At 41.0% G+C, this 24,532-nt stretch overlaps 1 protein-coding gene across 3 annotated transcripts in view; it reads right to left on the bottom strand.

Annotated features, from left to right (window-relative positions):
• The window catches only part of AKAP6 (A-kinase anchoring protein 6), a 491,158-nt gene that overhangs the window by 453,832 nt on the left and 12,794 nt on the right, over positions 1-24,532 (bottom strand). For all 3 annotated transcript variants that reach the window (XM_078053548.1, XM_078053547.1, XM_078053549.1), the window contains one exon: positions 22,300-22,511. The gene's annotated coding sequence lies outside the window, so the exon portion shown is untranslated. Of the gene's footprint in view, positions 1-22,299; positions 22,512-24,532 lie in introns of those variants that run through there.

Genomic DNA, 24,532 nt, shown 5'->3' with positions numbered 1-24,532 from the left:
AAGCAGATACCGTACCCTGTTAAAGAGCTTGACTGTGAGAAAAGAGACATGGAACATTAGTAGGAAATAAAGGTAGAATCAAGGGAGGGTTTTTGGGTTCTTATTTACTTTTAACCCAGAGGAGATGTGAGCAATTTATAGACAGAAGACAAAGCCAAAGCAATAGGAGAAGTTTACTAGCTGAGTGAGACCCGGAGGGTGGATTTATCTGGAACAAAAAGAAGTAACTATGGTCACTCAGCATGTCAGGCACTTACCGTGCCAGATACCATGCTAAGCTGACAGACCCTGCATTATCTTCTAATACTACCAGGTAGGTACTATAATCATGCCCATTCAACAGACTGGGGAATTGAAAATTAGGTTTTAAGTACATTGTTCAAGGTCACACAAGCTACAGTGGCAGAACAGGAAACAGGTACATTTCTTCCTGATTCCAAAACCCATGCTTTTTTTTTTTTTTTTTAAACCCATGCTTTTAATAGTATTATGCCTCTTCCTATAAAACCCAGAGAAAGTAGGTTAAGGGGGAGTATATCAGCTTGTAGATTTGTGTCAGGGAGGTAGGACATGGGAATAATTCCAAACATTTAGCTTCGCTTTTCTCTGCAGGATATGCCAGCCATTGGTGGAGAAACAGGAGGTTAGGAATGGCACGGTGAGTCTGACCAGTGAAGGACCATTAAAACATGGGCTGAGAATGGGAGAGAAATAGGATAGGAGAAAAGGCCTGAGGAGCGTGCTGAAGACCCTCCTACACACTCAAACATGCACACAGTCCCCCAGGGTTGCACAGGAAACAGTGCCCACGGATGTGTAACTCTCTTCAGCTTCTACAGCAGGGCTATCCAGCGTGGGCAGGAGGCCCTGCAGCATGATGCTGACGACAGAACCATACTGAAGTCCCAACTCGGATCGTGTTACAAGAGGGGTGAAAATAAAGAAAACCTTATTCAAATTAGTAATTTCTCTGGCTCTGAGCTCAGATAATCAGGTTACTATTTTACCCTACCTCAGCTAGCAGTAAAATAATGCTTTTAAATTTACATATGTATTCATATATACATATACACACACACACACACACACACACACAGACACACATACATACACATACACTAACAGCTTCAGTTATGGATGCTAATCCACCTACAAAGTTATGACCTAAATGTGGTCAACGAGCAACAGCTTTCTTACTTCTATTTTTTTTTTAATGATGAACAGCTTTATTTTCTTGATCTTTGTTTCTTAAAAATCCATGATTACCAAATACTATTTCTTAGAGCAGAGCAGGTAATAATCTTGGGTAATATGACAAAAATTTAGAAATGCCTAAGACTTATCTATAGGATACATCTAAAAGGCTTAAAGATAAGAGGGGCACCTGTGTGGCTCAGTCAGTTAAGCATCTGCCTTCCGTTCAGGTCATGATCTCAGGGTCCTGGGATCGAACCCTGCATCGGGCTCCCTGCTCAAGTGGGGAAGCCTGTTTCTCCCTCTCCCTCTGCCCCTCCTCCCGCTTGTGCATTCTCCTTCTCTCTCTAATAAATAAATTAAATATTTAAAAATAAATACATAAAAATAAAATAAGGTAGACTTGATAGTTAATGCTCCTATGGAAGCAATACTCTTAACGAACATTTAAAAAAGCACCTGGAAAATCATTACATTCTGTCTTGAAACCAAGTCCATGATTTAGGATTTAGTAGAGAAGAAATAAGTCACAGGATAGGATGAAAAGCAAGATTCCAGTTATACATTTTAAAGCATGTATGTATAGATCATAGAAAATATCAGGGAAAAGTTATGCCAAATTATTAAACTATATTCACTTCTGGGATTGGAATGGGGTGGGTTTGGAGTTCCTACTTAGAGAAGAAAGGAATTTTTGCTTTTCATTTTCTACAATACAATACTCTGATTTTTTTAAAAATAAGTCTGTATTACTTTTTAAATTTTTTTCAACTATTTTATTTACTTATTCATTTATCTATTTCAATAAACTTTTTATTTTGAAATATGAAATAATTTTAGATTCACAGAAAAGCTGCAAAGATAGTGCAGAGTGTCCCGTAATACCCTCGCTTCCTCCACTGTTAATGTCTCATATTATAAAAGTACATGTGTAAAACTATAAAACTGATGGGGCACCTGCGTAGCTCAGTTGGTTGAGCGTCCCACTCTTGGGTCTGGCTCAGGTCATGACCTCATGGGTTGTGGAATCGAATCCCACATGGAGCCCTGCTCAGTGGGGAGTCTGCTTGAGATTCTCTCTCTTCCTCTCCTTCTGCCCCTCCCCCTGCTTGTTTGCTCTCTCTCTCAAATAAATAAATCTTAAAAAAAAATAAACCTATAAAGTTGATCTTGGCACACAACTATTAATTAAAATCCACACTTTATTTGGATTTTGCCAGTTTTTCCATTAATGTCCTCTTTTGTTCCAGGACCCAATCTAGGGTGCCACATTGCATTTAGTTGACATATCTCCTTGGTCTCCTCTGGTCCGTAACAGTTTCTTAGGCTTTTCCTTAGGACCTTGACAGTCCTGAGGAAGAGAGGCTGGCTACTCTGTAGACCCCCAATCTGGACTTATCTGATGTTTCTCTCATATTCCTACCAAAATTAGAATGATCTTATGGGCTTTGGGAAAGAGTACCCTGGAGATGAAGAGCTCTTATCCTCACATCATATAAGGGATGGGTGACACCAACACAATATCACTAATGATGGTAACCTTCATCACAAACACCATCACGTGGTATTTGCCAGCTTTCTCCCTGTAAATTACTTTTTTTTTTTTAAAGATTTTATTTATTTGACAGAGAGAGACACAGCGAGAGAGGGAACACAAGCAGGGGGAGTGGGAGAGGGAGAAACAGGCTTCCCACGGAGCAGGGAGCCCGATGTGGGGCTCGATCCCAGGACTCTGGGATCATGACCTGAGCCGAAGGCAGACGCTTAACGACTGAGCCACCCAGGCGTCCTCCCCTGTAAATTACTATTGTTCTCTTTCCATACTCTGTTCCTTGGAAGTGAGTCACTAAGCCTAGCCCACCCTAAGTGGGGTGGAGGAGTGGGTTAAGCTCTTACTCCTAGACATAGGAGTACTTACACACATTATTTGGAATTCTTCTGTAAGGAAAATGTGTCTCTTCTTCACTGTTTATTAATTTATTAAATTATTTATATGCACTCATGTATATTTATTTTATATGTTGGATTATAACTCAATACTACATTATTTACTTTATTGCTCAGTATTCTAAATCTGGCCTTTAGGAGTTCTTTTGGCTTGGCTCCTTTGACATACCCCACCCTTTTGCTTTTGGGGCACTTCCTTACTTTCTCACACCGCACGATGTTCACACTCATCTTAAATTTTTCTCTGCCCTAACCCTAGCATTAGCCATGTCTCCAAAGAGCTCTGATTCCTTCTGTTGAGGAAGCGTGTTTAGAAACCAAGATCTGGGCACTGAGTATGTCCTCCATTCCCTTTTAATAAATTTACTGAAGATTAAATAAGTTACTGTATGTGAAGCACTTCTTAACATGGAGGCTGACACAGAGAAAGCACTCAAAAATGGAATAAAAACCATTACTATTGTTATAATAATGATGACAGTGATGATGATGATGCACATTTTTAATAAATTTGGAACTTCTAACTCCTAAACCAAAATTGTATCCCTTTAAGTCATTATATAAAGCCCTAATAGGCCCACAGATCTTTCTATATTTCTGAGGCTCAGGACTATATAAGGCCCTGGCCCAGGATTTGGCATTTTCTGGCCATAAAACATTTTTCTTCCTTTCCTAGAATCTACACAGAGCCATAAAATCAAAGGACTTCTGTGGAAAAAGATAACCCTTGATTTTTAAGTTTTTAAGTTAAATGAAACCTTTCAAGGGCATTTAAAAAACAATCATATACAAGTCAAATACATATACATATACAAGTCCCATATACAAGTAAAACTCACTTTGGATCTATAGAGTACAGTTTTGAAGTCCTGCCCAAAATAGCTCTTGTTTTGAAATACTGCAATGTCATCAGTATGGAAATGGCTATTGTCCAATAGATCTGTAAAAGCCCCTTCAAACAATTCCTGTTCTGTCAAATACCAATGACATTGTTCTTATTGAGTAATAGGTATGAGAGAGTCCCTTTTATGAATCAGATAACCGATAGTAAGGGTTCAAAGGGGGTGCCTTCAAGGGGACCTCTATCTCAAGTACTCTGGCCAGTCAGAGTGGCCACCAGGAATCCTCTGGGTGTGAGAATCAGAGAAATGTCCTGGGAGGTTCTGTGAAGAGGACCCTGGGACCAGTGAGTAGGCTCAGGACATAGAGTACACAAGAATAGCAAAAGACATGGAGCCATTCGTACCTTTCTGGAATTACCTGGGCCCTACAGAGTTGCTGGGTGGGGAACACTGTGGAAAACTCACTCTGGTTTAGGACGTAGCAGAAGCTTCATAAGGTCCAGGGGAAAAGTACTGCAGTAGCAATGCTAGCAGATAAAAGGAAGCAGAAATTCCCCAATCTGGCAAAACAGAAGTTTTTCAGTATCCACATTCTTCTTACTAAACAGTCTGGGTTTCTATTTGGTTTTGGATAACTATTTTTTCATTTGGGGTTATTCTTTCTCTGTCCCAGGCCTACGTTCTTCTGGCCAAGGCTAGTTGACCCCTACCATAGGCTGCACCATCTAAAATGCCCTAGTGCCTATCTAGCCTATTTCTGGTCTGGACCACCTTGAATGCCTCACTTTTTTTTTTAAAGTTTTATTTATTTATTTGACAGAGAGAGACACAGCAAGAGAGGGAACACAAGCAGGGGGAGCCGAAGAGGGAGAAGCAGGCTTCCAGCGGAGCAGGGAGCCCAATGTGGGGCTCGATCCCAGGACCCCAGGATCATGACCTGAGCCAAAGGCGGACGCTTAACAACTGAGCCACCCAGGTGCCCCTGAACTCCTCACTTCTGCTGTTGGCATGGTCCCACCCAGGCGTATCCTCTAGCCCTTCATCTCCACCTTGCTGTCCAGACCAGCCCTTGCCTTTGGGTCATGGCCCTCAGAGGCCAGGAGGCTTCACACAAATGTCCTCCAGGCCCTGGAAAACATATTCCAATTTCCTTGAGGCAAAGAGTTGTAAGGGTCAAAGCAACCAAAGCCACCTTTTGGGAATGTAAGCAAAAGCTCATAATTCTGGTAGGGATTGTCTTTCCTCTCCTCAAAAGAGTTATAGGAGGGACCAGGTCAGCAGAAGAGGTGGATTCCTTATTTTCTACTATTGGTATATTACTATTAACTAAATTTTAGACTTTATTAAAAAGTGGCCAAGGGGCAAAGGGTTCAATCCCAGGAGGCCAGCACCGGAAGTACATGTAGCCAGCGCACTGGTATTACAAAGGGAACATGGGATTGAAAGTCATTTACACCTGAGTTCAGTGTTTGATCCACCCCTCACCAACTAAGATACTTTGGAGCAAATCAAAGATCATAAGCTTCAGTGTAAAATGGTAACCCAATGTTACAAGATCTGTCATGTACTTTAATACATTTCAGTATAATTTTATGACAATTTAAGCTTCATTTCTAGGTGTAGTCAGCTAAAGTGGTATCTGGAATATACAGTCCAGGGGTATGTGCCAGCTAGCATTATATCAGAAAGGGGATAGCCTCAGTATTACCTCAATAACCAGTTTTACCATTTAGCAAGTTGAAAGTTAGAAGTAGATTTTCCTTAGTGAAATTAAGGGTATTCAAGGCATGCAAATTAGCTAAAATACTGCAGAAACACTTGCAAAGAGAAAGGACAAGAATCCTCAGGTACACCCCTTTAATGCTGTCCGAGGCTCAACCCCTAATGTGTCCTTGTCCATAACCATTGGTTTAAAAGAATTTCTGATTGCATGATACTTACTAAATGATGCAGTAAAGCTTTTACTCAATATACGTAGAACTGCATGAAGTTTTAGCACGGGTCTCACATGTGTGCACACTCATTACAGCATGGGCGCCTTTGCCAGGAAGAGCTACGCCAACAGGCCTTTCCCACTGATGCTCTGGAACAGTGGTCTGCAAGATAGGGGCTCACTCCATGGAAGACACAAGGCAAACCTTTAGGAGTGTGAAGAAAATATTAGGTTTTCTGTTCAATTTTTGTTTCATCCTTTTTAATTTTCACTTTTGCGTATGTTTCATAAAATATATGCTATATTAATATGAGAGGGCTTAGATATTTTTTAATAGATATGGATGTTGATCAAAAGAATTTAGAAACCTCCAGTTAGAGCATCCATGGAAAGAGAGGAACACACCTTTCTGCCTCTTGCACTATGTATTTTGCTGAAGGCTGCTGAAGCAGTGGTCTTATGCTCAAATGAGGTGCGCATTCTCTAGTGAAATAGCATTTATGTCCAGCCCACTTGCTCCTCCTCAGTCTTTACAGGACTCAGCCCTGTCCAGGGAGTGACCGAGAAAGGATACCTCATGACCCACATCAAACTGGGCTCAGAATCACTCCACCCTCTGGTGATTAAGGCTTGTTGTAGCTGACTCCTCCTCTCCTGGGATGAATTCTCTTCAGAAATCTCTTCTGACTTTGGTGCCAATATACTCTGCTCACTGATATGGCAAACTATCAACTCATCACAGACACAGGGCAGACATTCCGTGGACATACGCAGACCTATCTGGAACTCAGTGACGGAGGCAATTCAAGTGGAGAGGCTCCAGGCTGTACCACACTGACAGCGTAAGGGATATTAACCCTTCGTTGCTAAATCACATAATCATTTCCAAGACAAAGCTGTACCTGTACCGAGAGAACCCCTCTAGGCAATTTCGTTCCCTGACAGAGGATGCATAAGCCTTGTGTCCGCTTGCATATTCAACATCTGTGGGGAAAATGTGAAGTTAACTGTATAGAGTATTTTAACAATGAGTGTGTAGCAGACTGTGTGAACTGAATCTGTATTAGAGAAGTAAATGCACACTTTAAAATGTGGAATTTCCCTTAATGAGATTAAGAGTTTTAATGGTAAATTTTATTATTCATGGGGCCCCAAAACATTTTTCTATAGAACATTCTCCACAAATTAAAGGAAGCATAAGGAAAATAAAATTTGATATATAAATATTGGTCATGTAATGTGACTTTCCTGTCCAATTTAGGGGAGAAACAGGGTTGTTGGACAAGATTCTGGTAGCAGACGTATTTGACCACTGAAATCCCACAGGTCTGGGACAGGAACATAAATTCTCCTGTAACAAGGCCTGGCAGTGAGGCTGCTCATCAGTTAGTCCTCCTCCCTTTACATTAAGAATAGCTGTAGGGCGCCTGGGTGGCTCAGTTGGTTAAGCGACTGCCTTCGGCTCAGGTCATGATCCTGGAGTCTCCAGATCGAGTCCCGCATCGGGCTCCCTGCTCGGCAGGGAGTCTGCTTCTCCCTCTGACCCTCCCCCCTCTCATATGCTCTCTCTCTCTCATTCTCTCTCTCATAAATAAATAAAATCTTTAAAAAAAAAAAAAAAAAGAATAGCTGTAGCCTCTACTTACCACTCCTCAGAATTTCCTGTATCCTAGGCCCTGTGCTAGGTGCTCTGTACACATGTCTAAACTACACAATACTTGACAAGGCAAGTACTATGAAAAAACCAGACCCCCGAAAGGCTAGGAAACTTTCCCTAAGCACAGAGCTAGTGTGTAACTGGGATCTGAACTCAGAAGTTCTAACGGACCCCAAGCCCAGTTCACCAACAGGGAAAAAAAAAGGTCGCTGCTTTGTTCTCCTGTGAACATTCCTGTAAACAATGCCAGTGTTGTAGGTCACAGAGTTAAAACTGGCTCCTGTCCATTGGAATTAATTCAGAAGACAAATGAGAATCATGCCTGCAAAAAAGAAATTCTGATGCTGAAGTCAACAGTATGTAATCCTCTTGAGTCAGGATGGAGTAACTTTATATCAACTTTTGGAGGTCTCTGATCAGATAAACTTTCAAAGTGAAAAAAAAAAATAGCAAACTCTTTCCATCTAGAATAACACCTCTGTTTGTTAGGGTCCCTATCCAGTGCTTACACTGTGCATTTTCTCCCCTCTTCACCACAGTACGCTAGCCATAAGGGATACCTGAGGTTGCCCTGGACATAGGTTTCAACAGAGCTCAGAAAGTTCAGAGCACAGTTAGAAAGATCATGGGGATGGAAGGGGCTTCCATGACAGAATGTCTGATAATATCAGGTCTTTGGTTTAGAAAAGGGAAAGCTGGGGCGCCTGGGTGGCTCAATCGTTATGCATCTGCCTTCCGCTCGGGTCATGATCTCAGGGTCCTGGGATCGGGCCCCACATCGGGCTCCCTGCTCAGCAGGAAACCTGCTTCTCCCTCTCCCACTCCCCCTGCTTGTGTTCCCTCTCTCGCTGTCTCTCTGTCAAAAAATAAATAAAATCCTTAAAAAAAAATAAATGCGGGGGAAAGCCAGGTGGTCAGGGAGCATGACCTAAACCTATCACAAAATAAAACAATTATTTGGGGTTTCCTCTAAGCCCATTTTCACCAAAGCCCAAAGAATTAAAAACCCTACAGGACTTGGGTCTGGGAGGGGAAGAGATGGAACAGGAAGCTGAGGATGATGCCCCGTCTCTACCCTGAGGGACAGATTGAGGCAAGGCTTTATTCCAGACAGAGAGTTCAGAAAGAGGAACAAGTTTGGAATGGGGAAAAGGATGAGATCATTGTAGGTATGCAGAGTGAAAGTACTCGTGGAAGATTCAGGAGAAGACATACAGGAGGCAGGAGAAATAGAAGTCTGAATCTCAGGAAAAAAATAACCAAAGCCTAAAAATCTGAATTCATGAGTCATCAGTACATAGCTACAGGATCAACAAGCACAGGAGCATCCAGAGAAAAGGAGGAGAGCTAAAGATTTGTCCCTTCCAGTCTAGGTCTAGACTCAGGTCTCATGGGAGTCATTTTAGACTAAGTAAAATATTCAACTTATTTATGTAGTAGGCATTAAACATATAGAGCACTTGTGAACATTTAATCTCTATGACATTTTTTTAGCTCACTTTTACAGAGTAAAATTTAAAATCTATTTGCTATATTTATGTACAACGTAGTAGTCCATAGTTTTCATAAAAGCAGTTTATTACTGTTCCTCTCAAAAAACAAAACATAAAAAGGAAAACAGTTGAAGTAAATTTGCAGATGCCAGATAAATTATGGAATTATTACTCCAGAGATAGTTATCTGAGGATGACATGAAAGACAGCTTTCCTGTTCTCCCTCAAAATGTCCCTTAGTAACCTTGTCAAAAGCCTACACTGTCCTAGAGGATAAGATTCCAGAAATTTGCCCCTTCTCGTAACCATTTCCCACTTAGTCTGTTTAGGTCCACTTGTTTGTTTTAATAGCTGAACATTTAGATATTTATGACTGAAGGAGTACTATGATGGTTACAGTGTAAGAGTATCATCACCAGTGACTGAGTGGGAAGCATGTAACAGGCATCATTCTGAGAATCATGGACATTCTCAGCAAGCCTGTGAGGCAGGTGTCAGCAATTCCATTTTACAAACGAAGAAATTGAAACTCAGCGAGGTTGAGCAACTTGCCCAAGGAACATTCTAGTGGCAGAAAAGCAGAATTCAATCCCAGATCAGTCTTTCACCAAAACCTCTGTGTATTCTTTGCACTATTTCACTTACTCATTTAAGAACTAACTTCGGTTACTGAATTATAAAAATAGTAAAGACTTACACTGCTATGATAATTAACAAGTTAGTGGGTTGAACCACATGAAACTGCCAATGTTTGGCCATTTTTGACTTACAAAAATGGAAATGCCATATGATTTGACCTTATAAAAGCAAAAACACTGGTATTTTTTATGAATGTCTGGTACAGCAGTGTGACTTTCTAAAAAGATTCCACATCCAGTAGGAGGGGTAGAGGAGAACCAAACATTTCACTCATCTCAGTAACAGAAAATACATGTTATGGCAAACAAGAGAAAGAACAAATATAAAATACATTATTTGCAAGATAAGGAAACTGTTAAGAAGTGGGTTGTAAAAGACAACAATTTGCTTATGTAAGTGAAAACATATGCATTGACCACAGATTAACCACCAAGACTACTGTGAAACACAAGCTAATGAAATATACAAGTGTGAAATTTAAATAGTGTATAAATTAAAATATGTTTTCACCTACATGAGGGCACTAAGCAAATTTAAAATATTCTATGGAACACTGTTTTGGAAAAATCACACGACTGAACAATTGAAAGGTATGGAGAACCCTGTCAGTGAGGCATAAAATATTAGAGCTAAAAGGAAACAAAAAATCATTTAAATTTAATCCTTTTGTTTTATTGTAGAGGAAACTAATGTTTAGGAAGATTATGTCAGCAGATACTAAAACTCGGGTTCCTTATTTCCAGTCCAGGGCTCTTAAAAATAGGTCAGAATAAGATTCTATTTGAACACAATAATAACCTTGTTGTATTTCAACTGGCCGTGGCATGTATCGCAGATGAAAAAAATTTTCATGAGGCATAATTTTTATCCTGTAGCTTGATGAGGTTGCTAAAGTAAACATATTCAATATGTTTCATAACCATAAAATAAAAACACTATGAGTTTTAAATTTTAACAGCATTACATTTTCTTATTCTGCCTGTTATTATTATGGTACAACCAGAACACAGCCTTCTCCCAGGATGTTTTTCTAATTACTTTTGGATATTGTTTTGCCATTTTACAGAGAAAGGCGTTCTAAAAATAGGATGCTGTCAAAATGGTTTGAATTTCAAGAAAAAAAAAATCTCACACCTGCTCTCTGAGAAGTACTCAGTTCAAAAGCATGACATTTAGACTATGTCTTTAGTACAAAATTCAGCTATAGATATCCACTGCTAAAAGACAGTTTGCTTCTAATTCAACATAAATGGCAGAAATCAGCTATCTTAATTATTCCCTTCATTTATGAGGCTGTATGTTCTGGCCAAACAACTGTATTGCTATGTGCCTGTGCTTTGCTTTACTTCTCATTAGAGCATTTTATTTATTTTTTTTTAAGATTTTTTATTTTTTATTCATTTGACAGAGAGAGACACAGTGAGAGAGGGAACACAAGCAGGGGGAGTGGGAGAGGGAGAAGCAGGCCCCCCGCAGAGCAGGGAGCCCGATGCAGGGCTCGATCCCAGGACCCTGGGATCATGACCTGAGCTGAAGGCAGACGCCCAATGACTGAGCCACCCAGGCACCCTCATTAGAGCATTTTAAATAGCAAAAGGGAAGGACTGACTGCTATGGCTTATCATTCCCCCTATCTGGTCTTTTCCCCGGAGATTCTTTCAGTATCCACCAATCCATCAATCTGAGATTTATAGCTAAGGATTCATGGTTTAAAGAAGAATAAATAACTGTTTCTGAAGGAGACTTGAGTTCACTAAAGAGAGATAGAAAAAAACCACCACCAATAGAAGAATCGATGCATCTTTCAAATGACCTATGAAACCCTAGGTCCCTTGTAGAAACCTGTAAAGTGGAGGAGCCCGTAAGAACGGCCTAAGCAATATCTGTGCTTTCAATGGAAAATTTAGAATAATTGGATGGTGCATAATGGCCTAACCATCAGCCACAAGGGCTTCTTGGCATGCGGATATAGAATAGTAAGAATCACTCAAGGAGGGGCGCCTGGGTGGCTCAGTCGTTAGGCGTCTGTCTTCGGCTCAGGTCATGATCCCAGGGTCCTGGGATCGAGCCCCGCATCGGGCTCCCTGCTCAGCGGGAAGCCTGCTTCTCCCTCTCCCACTCCCCCTGCTTGTGTTCCCTCTCTCGCTGACTCTCTCTCTGTCAAATAAATAAATAAAATCTTTAAAAAAAAAAAAAAAAGAATCACTCAAGGAGGTTTAGAACCTTGCAAAACATCACTGCAAAAGATAATTCATTTACTACCTATCCAGTACAATCATATTGCCTCCCTCATAGGGTTATGTAGACCCATTCATTCTTTTTTTTTTATTTTATTTATTTATGAGAGAGATTGAGAGAAAGAGAAAACACAAATGGGGGGAGGGGCAGAGGGAGAAGCAGACTCTCCACTGAGCAAGGAGACCAACATGGGGCTTGATCCCAGCACCCTGGGATCATGACCGCAGCCAAAGGCAGCCACTTAACGGACTGAGCCACCCAGGCACCCCAGATTCATGCATTCTCGAAACAAATATTTATTGAGCACCTACCATATGCCAAGCACTATTCTAGGAGCTAAGGAAACATCAATGAACAAAACAGACAAAAATCTCTGCTCTTGTGTAACTTGCTTTATACTAAGGGGAGATAACGAGAAAAATGTTTGCAGATGATGGTAAGTGCTATGGAGAAAAATTAAGCAGGGAAAGGAAATTAAGTGAAATAATATATGTGCATAGCACAGTATAAGCATTTAAAGTATATTAAAGGATTTTCCTTTCCGTTTATGCAAGCTCTGAAAATTATTTCCTTGGTTTCAGGATTGGAGTTGAGAAATTATATTTCTTGGGAGAATATTAATCTTATCCCACTACTCCTGAGAAGTGAAATAATAATAACTTTCATTTATCCAATACTTTGTGCCAATAACATTACATAAAAGTACTTCATTTCATCCTATAAAATGGATATTCTCCCCATTTTATATATGGGGAAAATGACACTCTAGAAAACTCAAGATCATAGGTCTAATAATTTTATGTTAGAGCTAAAATTCAAAGGTAAATACACCTAGCTCCAAAATCCACCCTCCTGGGCTCTGTTCTCATTTAGTGATTAGGTTTAGGGTATCAGCAGATAGCATGATTCAAGAAGGGAGATCTGGCTATTGCTCCCATGGGACCAACTGCCCCTGTCCACCTCCCCTACCACTAATCTCCTGCACAGAGAGTATCAGTCTATATACATATGTGTAAATTATCGGATTTTAGGATTCCAAAACCCAAAATGGAAACCCTCATTTGGTGCAAATTATTGTAAACATCACTTTAGGTTTGGTAATATGACATTTCCATCATCATCTGAAGTTCTAGACTATCTTTGAAAAGGGACATTTTGTTTTCTCCTCAAGCTGGTTGACAGCACTCATTTTACTACTTGTTTAGGTTTTTTAATCCTATGTGGTGTTTACACAAGGATAGTGTTAAATCTAACATGTAAGAACCAGAGAAAAACAGCAAACCAAAGATCATGATTTTTGTCATATTCTTAAAGAATAATAAAAAAAAATGAAAATAAAATGTGGGCTTATTCACAATAAGCCTAATAATATTAACCAGAGCAAAGAACAAAAGGAAAAACCCTCTAAATAACAAATAACATGGTGAAACATGTCTCTTCTTAAGCTGGTTATGTTACCTTTTTCTTGGTCCTCTGCCTCTTAGCCTATTTCCTTTTCAGGTTAGTTAGCCAAAATTCAAATGTTTACAAGCCATGTTATCAATTATTTATTACTAAGTTAGTGAAAACCATATATCTCAATTCACCAGTCTAATTCTTTGTTCGTTCTCGAAGCAATCATTACTTCTCTGAGCCAGTTTTAGAGGTTGTTTTTATTTGTTGCCTGTATTTTCAGATCTGTCCTTTCTCTTCAAGCAGCTGCTCCGCTGAGACAGGTCTTCCCCTCGAGTGTCCGAGAAGCTATATGCCGCTCCCGGTCGAGGCCGAGGAAAGATGCATTGCTATGGGAACTTGCTGTGGTGTCTGCCTTCTTTCTCACCAGCCCCTCCCGCCTTATTTTCCTTTATTTTTAATTGAAAGTGCAATGTAAGATAACACTAACGAACAAATTTTTTTAAAACTACACCTGCACACCTGTTTTCATTTTTGCATATAGTCTTCTACGACACAAGGGCCTGCTATTTCGGCTATTTCCAGTTGATGCCACACAGACTGCCTACAAGGGTGGCTAATATAAATCTTAAAGAGTCATTCCCTTTTACTTCACACACACACAAAAAACAAAAAACAGGTTAAATGGAGTGCAATATATGAATTAACTACTAAAGCTAAATGTAAGCAGATTACCTCACAAGGGGAGCTGCAGTGTCACTTGGTGTTAGAAGGGCTATTTTTATGCTAATGTAATGGGAATACACTGTGGCAGGGGAGCTAGGAACCTGGGGGGCTGCTGGTAGAGAGGATTACCGTGGGTCCAGAGCTATCCCAGAAGGTGACAGTGGTAAGAGAGAGACTGGTGGGATAGAAACAAACTATGAGCACTAAGAATTGAAAGAGCTGAATTAAAATGAAAAAGTAAAGAAAAAAAAAAGAATTGAAAGAGCTGAGAGAGGTACAAAACAATGATTTTGAGTGGGCTAAAGTAAGGAGTTATTTAAGAAAAAACATTTAAGGGCACCTGGGTGGCTCAGTCGGTTAAGCGTCTGCCTTCGGCTCAGGTCATGATCCCAGGGTCCTGGGATGGAGCCCCGCATCGGGCTCCCTGCTCAGCGGGGAGTCTGCTTGTCCCTCTCCCTCTGCCCCTCCCCCAACTTGTGTGCACACACTGCGCACCTGCTCTCTCTCTCTCTCAAATAAATAAATAAATAAAGTCTTAAAAAGAAAAAGAAAAAAATTAAATCAAGGAATTGAATGAAAAGAACAAAAAATGAGGGCAGCCTCGGACATGCCTGGAGCTCCATCTCAGGGTACCTCCCACACAAGGGAAGAACTAGCCAGGACTGTCTGCAAGCAGAGCCCTGACAGCAGGATGTTAAATCTACAACAAGCTCTCCAAGTAACAGACACATGCGTGCCTTTGGTTGTCCTAATTTGTAAAGTGTTTGTTCCTTCAGCACATGATCTTACACAGGGTAGATATCTGACGTGTTTGTTGATAGCTGAAGAGCGAAATTATCTAACACAGCTGGTTTTACGGCTTGTACAATGGTGGCCACGGTAGGCATTAGGATTGTTACAGGGTACATGGTAAGGCCATGAGTCCTTGGGGCTTGATCCTTAGAGAAGACTCCAACACCCCCAGTCCTCTAAGCAAAGGCAAGAGCCCCTTATGTATCTGTCAGGTTCTAGTTTACTCTCCTCCAGCCAAAAAAAAAAAAAAAAAAAAAGAAAGTTATCTTTTTCCTGTGCAGCAAGTGCCATCCTTCATTCGTATTAATTCTCTAACAATTCTCTGCACATCTGTAGATTAATACAGCCACTTCGCACCATAACATGAAGGGTCAGAAGTCTTCACATACTATAAGGTTCAAGAGTCTGTCACCAGCATCTCATTATTACGAAGTAATGGTGGATCTAGACTTACAAACATTAGCATGGCTAGAACTGCCTTGTTAGGGAAGGGTTCATTATAAATATTGACTGTAATTCCCTTTTTAATTAAAAAAAAATGTGAGCTCTTCCTGCAGTAGTGTAACCTCAAACTATGGGCCCCCAGTCTCCTGGAGAGAGAATATTAAAAAAGGATAATGTTAAAAAACAAAAAAAAACAGCCAGCATAAAAATGTTGGGTAATTCAAATGAGAGTTAAACAAAGAAGTGATAAAAGTAATCAAGGAGTAAACAAAGGGTGGGAGAATAAATATAAACAATGAACCACAGCATGGTTAATTAGCTTGCTTTGCAGATTTGATTTCTCCCTTGAAAGCAATGGTAATGACAAATAAGCCTAACTTACCAAATATCTTCAGGTATAATGTAATATGTCCCCCACTGCCTATAAAAGAAACGCCACTGAATTACCGTGCATGGCACTGAATTTACCATGGATGCCTCTGAGTTACGATGTATGGGGTCTTTGCTCTGGGTTGTTTTGACAATGGTACTTTAGTTATTTTAAGCTCTACAATTTCTGTTTGAATTATTCCAGAGCAGAGGTCTCAAACTCAAGTATCCACAGGGCTCAGGCAGTAGCAGCTGGGGGTAAATGGATGGGACTGGTGGGCAGACCCTGATGAACTAGAGAATACTGCTATGTCAACTCTTGCCAAGTGAGCCACATCACCTAATTCTTAAAGAGAAGCTTGGAATTCAAATTTGTATGTCAATTTTTTTATATCAAAATGGCCACACAGGACTGGCTACATAATTTGCAGGGTCCAGTGTAAACTGAAAACACAGAACCCCTTGCTCAAAAATTATTAAGGGGGCACCTGGGTGGCTCAGTTGGTTAAGCGCCAACTCTTGATTTTGGCTCAGGATATGATCTTTGGATTCTGGGATCGAGCCCCTCGTCAGGCGTCATGCTCATAAGGGAGTCTGCTTGAGGATTCTCTCTCTCTCTAATAAATAAATAAATCTTTAAAAAAATTATTAAGAATTTCAAGATGGGGGCGCCTGAGTGGCTCAGTCGTTAAGTGACTGCCTTCGGCTCAGGTCATGATCCCGGGGTCCTGGGATCGAGCCCCGCATCGGGGTCCCTGCTCAGTGGGAAGCCTGCTTCTCCCTCTCCCACTCCCCCTGCTTGTGTTCCCTCTCTCTGTCAAATAAATAAATAAAATCTTTAAAAAAAAAAAAAAGAATTTCAAGATGAGGGGGGCTGTCTGGGTGGCTCAGTTGGTTGAGCCTCCGACTCTTGATTTCAGCTCAGGTCATAATCTCAGGGTTGTGGGATTGAGCCCTGTATCAGGCTGCACTCAGCAGGGAGTCTGCTTGAGATTCTCTCTCTCCCTCTGCCCCTTCCCACCTGCACGCATGTGTGCACTCTCTCACCCCCTCTCTCTCTCAAATAATAAATAAATCTTAAAAAAAAGATTTAAAAAGATTTTTTAAAAAAAGGATTTCAAGATGCCCCTCCCCCCAAAAAAGAAGAAAAAAAAAGAAAAGAATTTCAAGATGATGACAGCAGAACATTAAATCCAGTGTGGACCCTTCTTAGCACAGGCCCTATGTAAGCACAGGTTGCAAGGCCAGGAAGCCTGACCTGGAAGTATATAAAAGAAGCTGCAAGCCACATTCTGCCCATGAATTGTCTGGCTTAAGACCCTGTTCTAAAGATTCCACATTCTCTCCCCATTTCTTTTTGTGACTCAAAGCACCCAGCTTCAAGATGGCTGGAAGAATCTGAAGCATGACCTCTTGCTGAAAAACAGACAAAAACATTGCTGATGGCTTACGAGGGAAACAAAGTCTCTCCTTTGTCCTCACCAAGTCTTAAAACCAGCTGGGGGATCCACCTACTGATAGGTATATGCTTACGGAGAAAAAATCTTTTTCCTTATGTATCCAAAATACCTAAAAGTCTATTGCAATGACCAAAGTCCTGTAAAAAAAGTGATATTCCCCTGAAAAGCCTTCCCACTCATGGCCCACTTACAGAGTTAGTATCTGCAATTGCCATCAAAGAATAGTAGTCAATCTCCAAGTGATGGTCACAAATCAGACACACCTTATATATGTATGGATATGCACCTGAAAATTTTCAGGAAGGTTTATGAAATCACAATCATAGTTTTAAATACATGAGATAGTATAATTGTTTAAAGAAATGCTCCCCATTTAAAGTGATGTGTGTAAGGCATTCTAGGAGGCATGGACAGGCTGCTCATGGCAGGAGGTGACCGGTGCTTGTGCCCGTGTGCACATACCTCCACCGGCACACAGCCTAAAACATTCAATTTCGAGGGCTCTCTGGACAGTGTTTAAAAGTGAGAAATATCTTTTAGGGGTGCCTGGGTGGCTCAGTCGGTTAAGCGTCCCACTCATGATTTTAGCTCAGGTCATGATCTCAGGGTCGTGAGCTTGAGCCTTGCATCGGCTCCACGCTCAGGGGGAGTCCACTTGAGATTCTCTCTCTTCCTCTCCCTTTGCCCTGCCCCCTGCTTGTACTCTTTATCTAAATAAACAAAACTTTTTTTTTAAAAAGTGAGAAATATCTTTTATAAAAATGAAAAAAATCTCTCCTTAACTGATCTGTCACATACATTTCATATTTCCATATGTCAGGTTCATGTCAATTGAGAAAGACATGTATTTTTTGGTTGATTACAATTATACTTCCCAAAACAGCTTATACCAACAAAACGCTAATTGCGATATACGTTTTGTCTATACCCAGCACTATTCTAATCCAAACCCAAACAGGGAAAAAAAAAAAAAGTTATTATTTGACATAGTGATTTTACCTCTACATGTAGACCATATACGCATATGCACCTATACATATGTGTAGAAATAATGGGTTTATCTATTAGCAAGTGGAACAGAACTAAATAGAAATAGTAGTACTATAGTATCAGAAAGAATAAATTATTCCACTATAAATTTATTGTTTACCTTTGTCTCCCCCTCTAGAATGTAATGGGGGAAGAGATTTGCATCTGTCTTGTTTACTGCTATGTTCCCTGACATTGCCTGGCACAGAGTAGATACTCAGTAATACTTGTTGAATTGAACTGAATCCATAGGATCAAAACAAATTATAATTCACTGATTCTAGAAATGGAAATAGGAGGAAATCAGACACACATAGCAGGTCTACCAACTTCCCTAACTTCCACTGCCTTTTTTATTCCCTAATTAATAATCTAACTCATGTAGTCACTGTACCCAGTAACTCTACTGCTTTCATATCAGCCTCTCATTTCTCTAGCTCACGCAGACACAAGCTTGGGCCTCCTTGGAGCAAGCTGGGACAAAGGTTAACTTCTTCCCAGAACCTAGAAAAGGCTAATGAGCTCCGTGGAATGATATTTCTAAGTATTCACCATACCAGAATCAATATCAATGTGCTGTCAGTGTATGCATTAGCCCCACAGTCAAACAAAGAACAGCCCTCAGAGCCCACTAATGATGCTGGGCATGGAGAGCTGGGGGTGGGCAAGATGATGCAGAGATGACTGTATCAGCTGTCCTCAAACCCAAGGCTTCCAGGATGTTGCACAATCCCGTCATTCTGGTACTTTGTCAGAGATAGGCAGCATTTGGATTCAGCCACTGAGATACTCAGCAAAACAACTCTCTTTTGATCTTCTTGACCCAAGAGATGGATTTGGAGTACGCCTTCTGGCTGTGAGAGAACTCTTCTCTTCTATTCCTCACCTGGTATTACCAGGGAATGCAAATGTCTTAAAGTTAGCAGAGTACTATATATGTAGCTGATAAGACAGGTACAACAAACTTGATTCATTACTGACCTAGGTAAAACCTGCTTTTAGTACAATTCCATCATGTTCACACTCATTCATGTAGCATTTCCCATATGCAGATTCTGCTAGAAAGATGTGTCGAGCAAGGGTAGTGGCAAAAGTTCTGAGCATCAATTCTGCATTACTTAAATCTCTAGGATCAGAAAAGGACCTCATCAAAATTCAAGCTCTTCCCTGCAGTAAAATTGTAGTTGGTGTCATAAATGGGATTTCATTCCACATGAGAAAATGTGAAATCTGATTTTCCAATTAGAATGAGAAGGGTGGGGTGAGTGTGATAGAGTAAAGATGACCGATCTGTATGGTATACACAGTTAAGATGTCGTAAAACTAAGACATGTGTGAGTAAGCATGTGGGCATCATAGTCAAATCACATTGGTTTGGAATCCTGACCCAATCACTTATTAACTATATGACCTTAGCCAAATTTGTTAACCTGGCAGAGACTTGGTTTCTGTGAAACATGAGTATCACTTAATCTTGTAAAGTGAAATTATCATTCTCTATCTCATAGTGTCATTATAAGGGCTAAATAAGATATATACACGATGTTAGGTCCAGTGCCTGACACATAATAAGAACTAAATAAATGATAGCTGTGACTGTTATTTTGATTACTATTTTTATCACTCCCACAAATAATTAACTCCTTTCCAACTCTGTAATTCAGAAAAAAAAAAGCCATAACCAAAAGCATGGAGGAGGTTAACTTCTTGTGAGGTTTCCATGGTGGAAACTTGGCCACATAGTAAATATGGTCTTGATGATCTTTCACTCATCACTGAGAAACAAAATTCTCTAAATTCTAGAAAGTTTCAGTGAAACACCACTAAATGCAGCCATAGAGCAATCTCTCCCTTCCCCCATACACACACACCCCCCCCATCCAACCCCTTGGGGATATATTAAAACTAAGGCAAGTGAACTAGCCTTAGCCAGTAATTAAGACACACAGCTAATCAGAGAGCAGCACGGGCTGTGGCCCTCTGCAAAGAAACCGAGCATCAGGATGACAGCTCCCATTACTAGGGCTTTGTTCTCCTGGAGCAAAAAGAGCACAAAAGCATAAAGTTGGAGAACTGTAACTGCATTTTGAATAGTTGCAGGGGGGTAGGGGGGAGTCACAGGTTCCTCGGAACAGAGAGGATAGTCCACCAGATAACTGCGTCAGCCCACACCCACCAGAGCCTTCCCCACCCTCAAAGCATGACTCCACTTTTTCTAACACTGCCCTTAAGGAATCTGGCTTCTGCGACTTCCAGTAATTGTACAAATCACCCATGATGAAGCAGCTAAACACACTGTTAGACAAAAGAAACAAAAATTAAGCAAATAGAAAACTCATTAAAATGCTGCCTTTGGTTATTTTTGCTCCTAACAATTCATGTTACCAAACAAGTCTTTCTTCGTTGCTTTTCCTTGGAAGTAATACTTTAAAAGAATTCTAATGGGCACTGAGTGATTTTCTCCAGACTCATAATCCAGCAACTAGAACACTGTCCCCTCCCCCATCTCCATCTAGGACTCCTCCCTGTCACCTTAGAGCTTCTGACTTAGCTGCGTTCACACCCAGCAGTCCCAGCAAAGCTTTCTGTTCACATTATACAACAAAAAAGCAGGCAATGAACAATTCATGCTCCTAAGTGCTTGCAATAAAACAGGCTGAGCTGACCTCTCCCATCCCAAATAGCTGCATGTCAGTCATATAAGCTTAAAGGACGGAGAGTAGTATGTATGTGATGTGTATAAACAAACTAATTAAAATCTAAGGTCTCTCATTCCAGCTAGTGCCTAATGGGACCAATATGATCAAAAAAAAAAAAAAAAGAATCACTCCAAGCTGGCTAAAGGTATTGCTCTCCCTGCTTCTAGGATACATCTCTTTTAGGCTCAATAAACAGCCTAAAAGAAGAGGAACTTGGGGGTTGCCATTCTTTCCTATAAGACTTCTCAAATAAAAACTATCAACTCAGCAGCACTGAGCCAAAAGACCACTCCCTGATTCCAAGTGGACATATTGATCAACTGAACTGACATGTGCCTCCTCCTTTCTCTCTCTTAGTAGCAATCAGCTGCACCAGGAAAATCCATTTCATTTCCCAAAACAAAAGGCAACACACTGCTCCTTATCTGACATTGTCAGGCCACAGTTTTTAGGGGGAAAAATACACACACACACACACACACACACACACACACACAAAACGGAGATGCCTAAGAAATAGCTAAGAGTTGAAATGAACATGATACATGTTTATCTGGAGTTTCAGAATTGAGTTGAGGTTATGACTAAGCCTAGAGATCTGTATTCCCCACAGTCACTGAGAACCCTGTTATTTATTCATCTTACCAGATTCTGGCTAAAGTTAAGAGCAGCACCACGGGCACTTCCAGGGGCTCTCCTCAGCGTTACCCTTCACTGCAACTGCCGCAGAGAGCAGACTTGTTACAAGTCCACCTGCCAACAACTCCGGCTATTTTAGAGACTAGCTAGAGATGGGAAAATATCGTGGCAGGCTTTCAACTAACTATGAAGGACATGGGTTGAAGGACTACCATATAAATCAAAAGGCTCAAGTAATTTCATTTGGTTTGGGTCTTCGTGCTTTTAATAAATTCTGTGTTAAACATGCAAGAGATCCCCTTTCACATCAGGGTTATGTCAAATGCTTATTCAGCATTTGTTCCTTCCCATGAAGAAACTGAAACCTAAATGAGGTAAATACTAAATTTCATACTGTAAATCACTAAATATTTCAAAAATCGCAAGAGCAAATAGGGGACCAATTAGCTCTGTCCCATAAAAAAAGAAATCTCTATCTTTACAATGCTGAAATACCATGAACTACTCATTTTAGAGCCTACTTGGGATTTTGCAATAGAAAATTATCTTATGTTTATGAAAAATTCTATGAGAACACCAAAAATAACAGGCAGGGATGGAGCAAGAATAATTCTATGTATTATGATTCCTCTATGACTCTTACAGGCCTTTGTCTTAACCCAGCAGCCTGAAAAACAGATTTAGGTAAAACAGCCTTTTCTCTAGTCCATTTTAAGCAGACAACATCCCCCCCATCTCTGCCTTAGCAGACACCGACTAACCAACAAAACAGCCATGCAATTAAGGCCCGGACATTCAACACTCACCATCTCCTGCTCCCACCGTCTCCTTTTGATGTTTACAGCACATCTGTAGGATGCAATACTAGGAGATGCCTTGTTTGACCTGCTGCATGATGCTGTGACATCAGTTCAGATGATGCAGCTCATTATGGGAAAGACTGCTGTTGCTATGGCAACTGGGATGTGCTAGGAATCCTTGCTGCATTTCCAGTGGAGCCTGAGACAATACGGAAGCCCTGTAAGAAACAGACGATATGCAAAATGTAGACCAAAGGAAGAGGATCCCTCATTGGACTAAAATCCATAGATTTAAAAGGGATTTCCCTGAAGGCACATGTGGAAAAATAAAAATTACTTCCTACTTTGTTGTTACACATTTAGGAGAGAATAAGGTTGGGGGGGGGGGGAGATAGAGATTTAGTACTGAGCAAATAAAAACAAATGCACAATGTTTTTCTGTTGGGCAATTTGATCACTTCTTCCTCTCTGGACAGCATTATGATAGCTTTTTAAAAGTTAATAAAAAGAATTTTTGTTCACTTGTCAAAAACCGAAAGAACAAAGCAGTGGGCAGGAAAAGAATTAAAAATGGAATATAAACAGCTAAGAAAGTGATTCTAACTCTAAAGTAAATAAGCTTTAATTCTGAAAACATGGGCAAACTCCCACCAATAAAGTCTGCCGTGATCATTTCCCCTGATGGACACCGACCCACAGGACCTTTCTTGTGCAGCAGAGCACTAGCTCTCACTTGAGCATGGACGGGCGCATGCAAGGAGGATCTAGGGCGCACACCACACCACTCTCAATTTCCAGGGGCCCATCCCTTGGTCTGCAGAGAACCTTTCCTACTCACAGCCAAAATGCAAATCTTTGGGGGGACCAAACCTGGTGGCTGGAACAAGTAACCAACCTGCTAGAACTTCTGAAGTCACTGACATTCCGAACACAGGGGCTCTGTTTTCCTCCCTTCAGGGCAATAAGACACACAGGAGGAAATTACTCCCACCCCTCCCCCCACAAAAGCTGCAACTGTGTGAAAAGCTACATTTAAACAAGACACAGTGAGGTATTTCCCCAATGGATAAAAGAAAAGTGAATTTAAAGTAATCACTCTTTTCTAGCCCTGTGCAGAAACAAGTATTATGTGGTAAGAATGGAGATGGTGGGGGGTGGGGAGATGGACAGAGCAGCCATTTCTTGCATATTTAATACTCTCAGACCGTGGATTGAGATAGAATCAAGCTGAACTCCACCCACTCTATCTTCAAATTCTGGGGAAGAACAACATTCTAAAAGCCCAAAATCTAACAGGACAATTATGTTGTCCTCGCCAACTTGAGATTTTAAATGGCACTGTTAGCTAACTGCATGCGGGACGAGGAGATAGAATGGCAGAAGGAATTCAGGCAGTGCCCCGGTAAATAGGGGCTGAAGAAATTGCCTGAGAGGTGCCACGATCCTAGCAGGGTGCACCATCAGCCGTTCCCAGAGCAACCCTACCCTGGACAGGAAGCTAGGATCGTTCCTGTTTCACCTAATGAGGACTTGGGAGACCAAGTGCAAGAGTTTGAAGCTGCCTGCCCAAGTGACCCATGCCCTCAGTCACTGACACCCACCTTTATCTTAGACCACATGCTACACCAAGAGAAGGAACAGGCACCCCACTGACACCCACCTTTATCTTAGACCACATGCTACACCAAGAGAAGGAACAGGCACCCACTCCAGCAAACACAGTGCTAATGCCAGTTCCTCCAGTAAGCATCTGCGTGCATTCAGGCTAGTCAATTAACCTCTCTGGACCTCAAGTTTTTCATATGGAGAGATAACGTATTTAACTAATAACCATGGTTTGCAAGTTTTGTTAGTGGTTGAACCCCTTATTCTAATGATATAGTCCAAAGCCAGGCTGCCCTGATTGAGGGGTGATAAGAAGCCCAGAGCCAAAACTGATGAACCCTTCTCAACCCCAACCCCTTACCTCATCTGCTCTGAACTGACCCAGGAAGGCACCTCTGAAGAACCCCTCAGCCTCTGAGAAAGATGGAATGAGTCATGGGTCTAGAACAATATTACTGGCCTTTCCAGAGCTGAAATCCCATGATTCTGTAAAGAGGAGAGAGCAGGGTGGAATCAGGTATTTCAGACTTGAATACAGTTTCTCAGAATGAGAAGAATCTTGTCAGTCTCCTTTACCAAAAGCAAGTCATTTGTTTGCTGGGAAGAGATGGATGGCTCATCAAATCTGAGGCCA

Source organism: Halichoerus grypus, chromosome 8 (assembly GCF_964656455.1).
Source record: "Halichoerus grypus chromosome 8, mHalGry1.hap1.1, whole genome shotgun sequence".
In the NCBI taxonomy this organism is placed as follows: domain Eukaryota; kingdom Metazoa; phylum Chordata; class Mammalia; order Carnivora; family Phocidae; genus Halichoerus; species Halichoerus grypus.
This window is presented reverse-complemented; position numbering and strand designations above follow the sequence as displayed.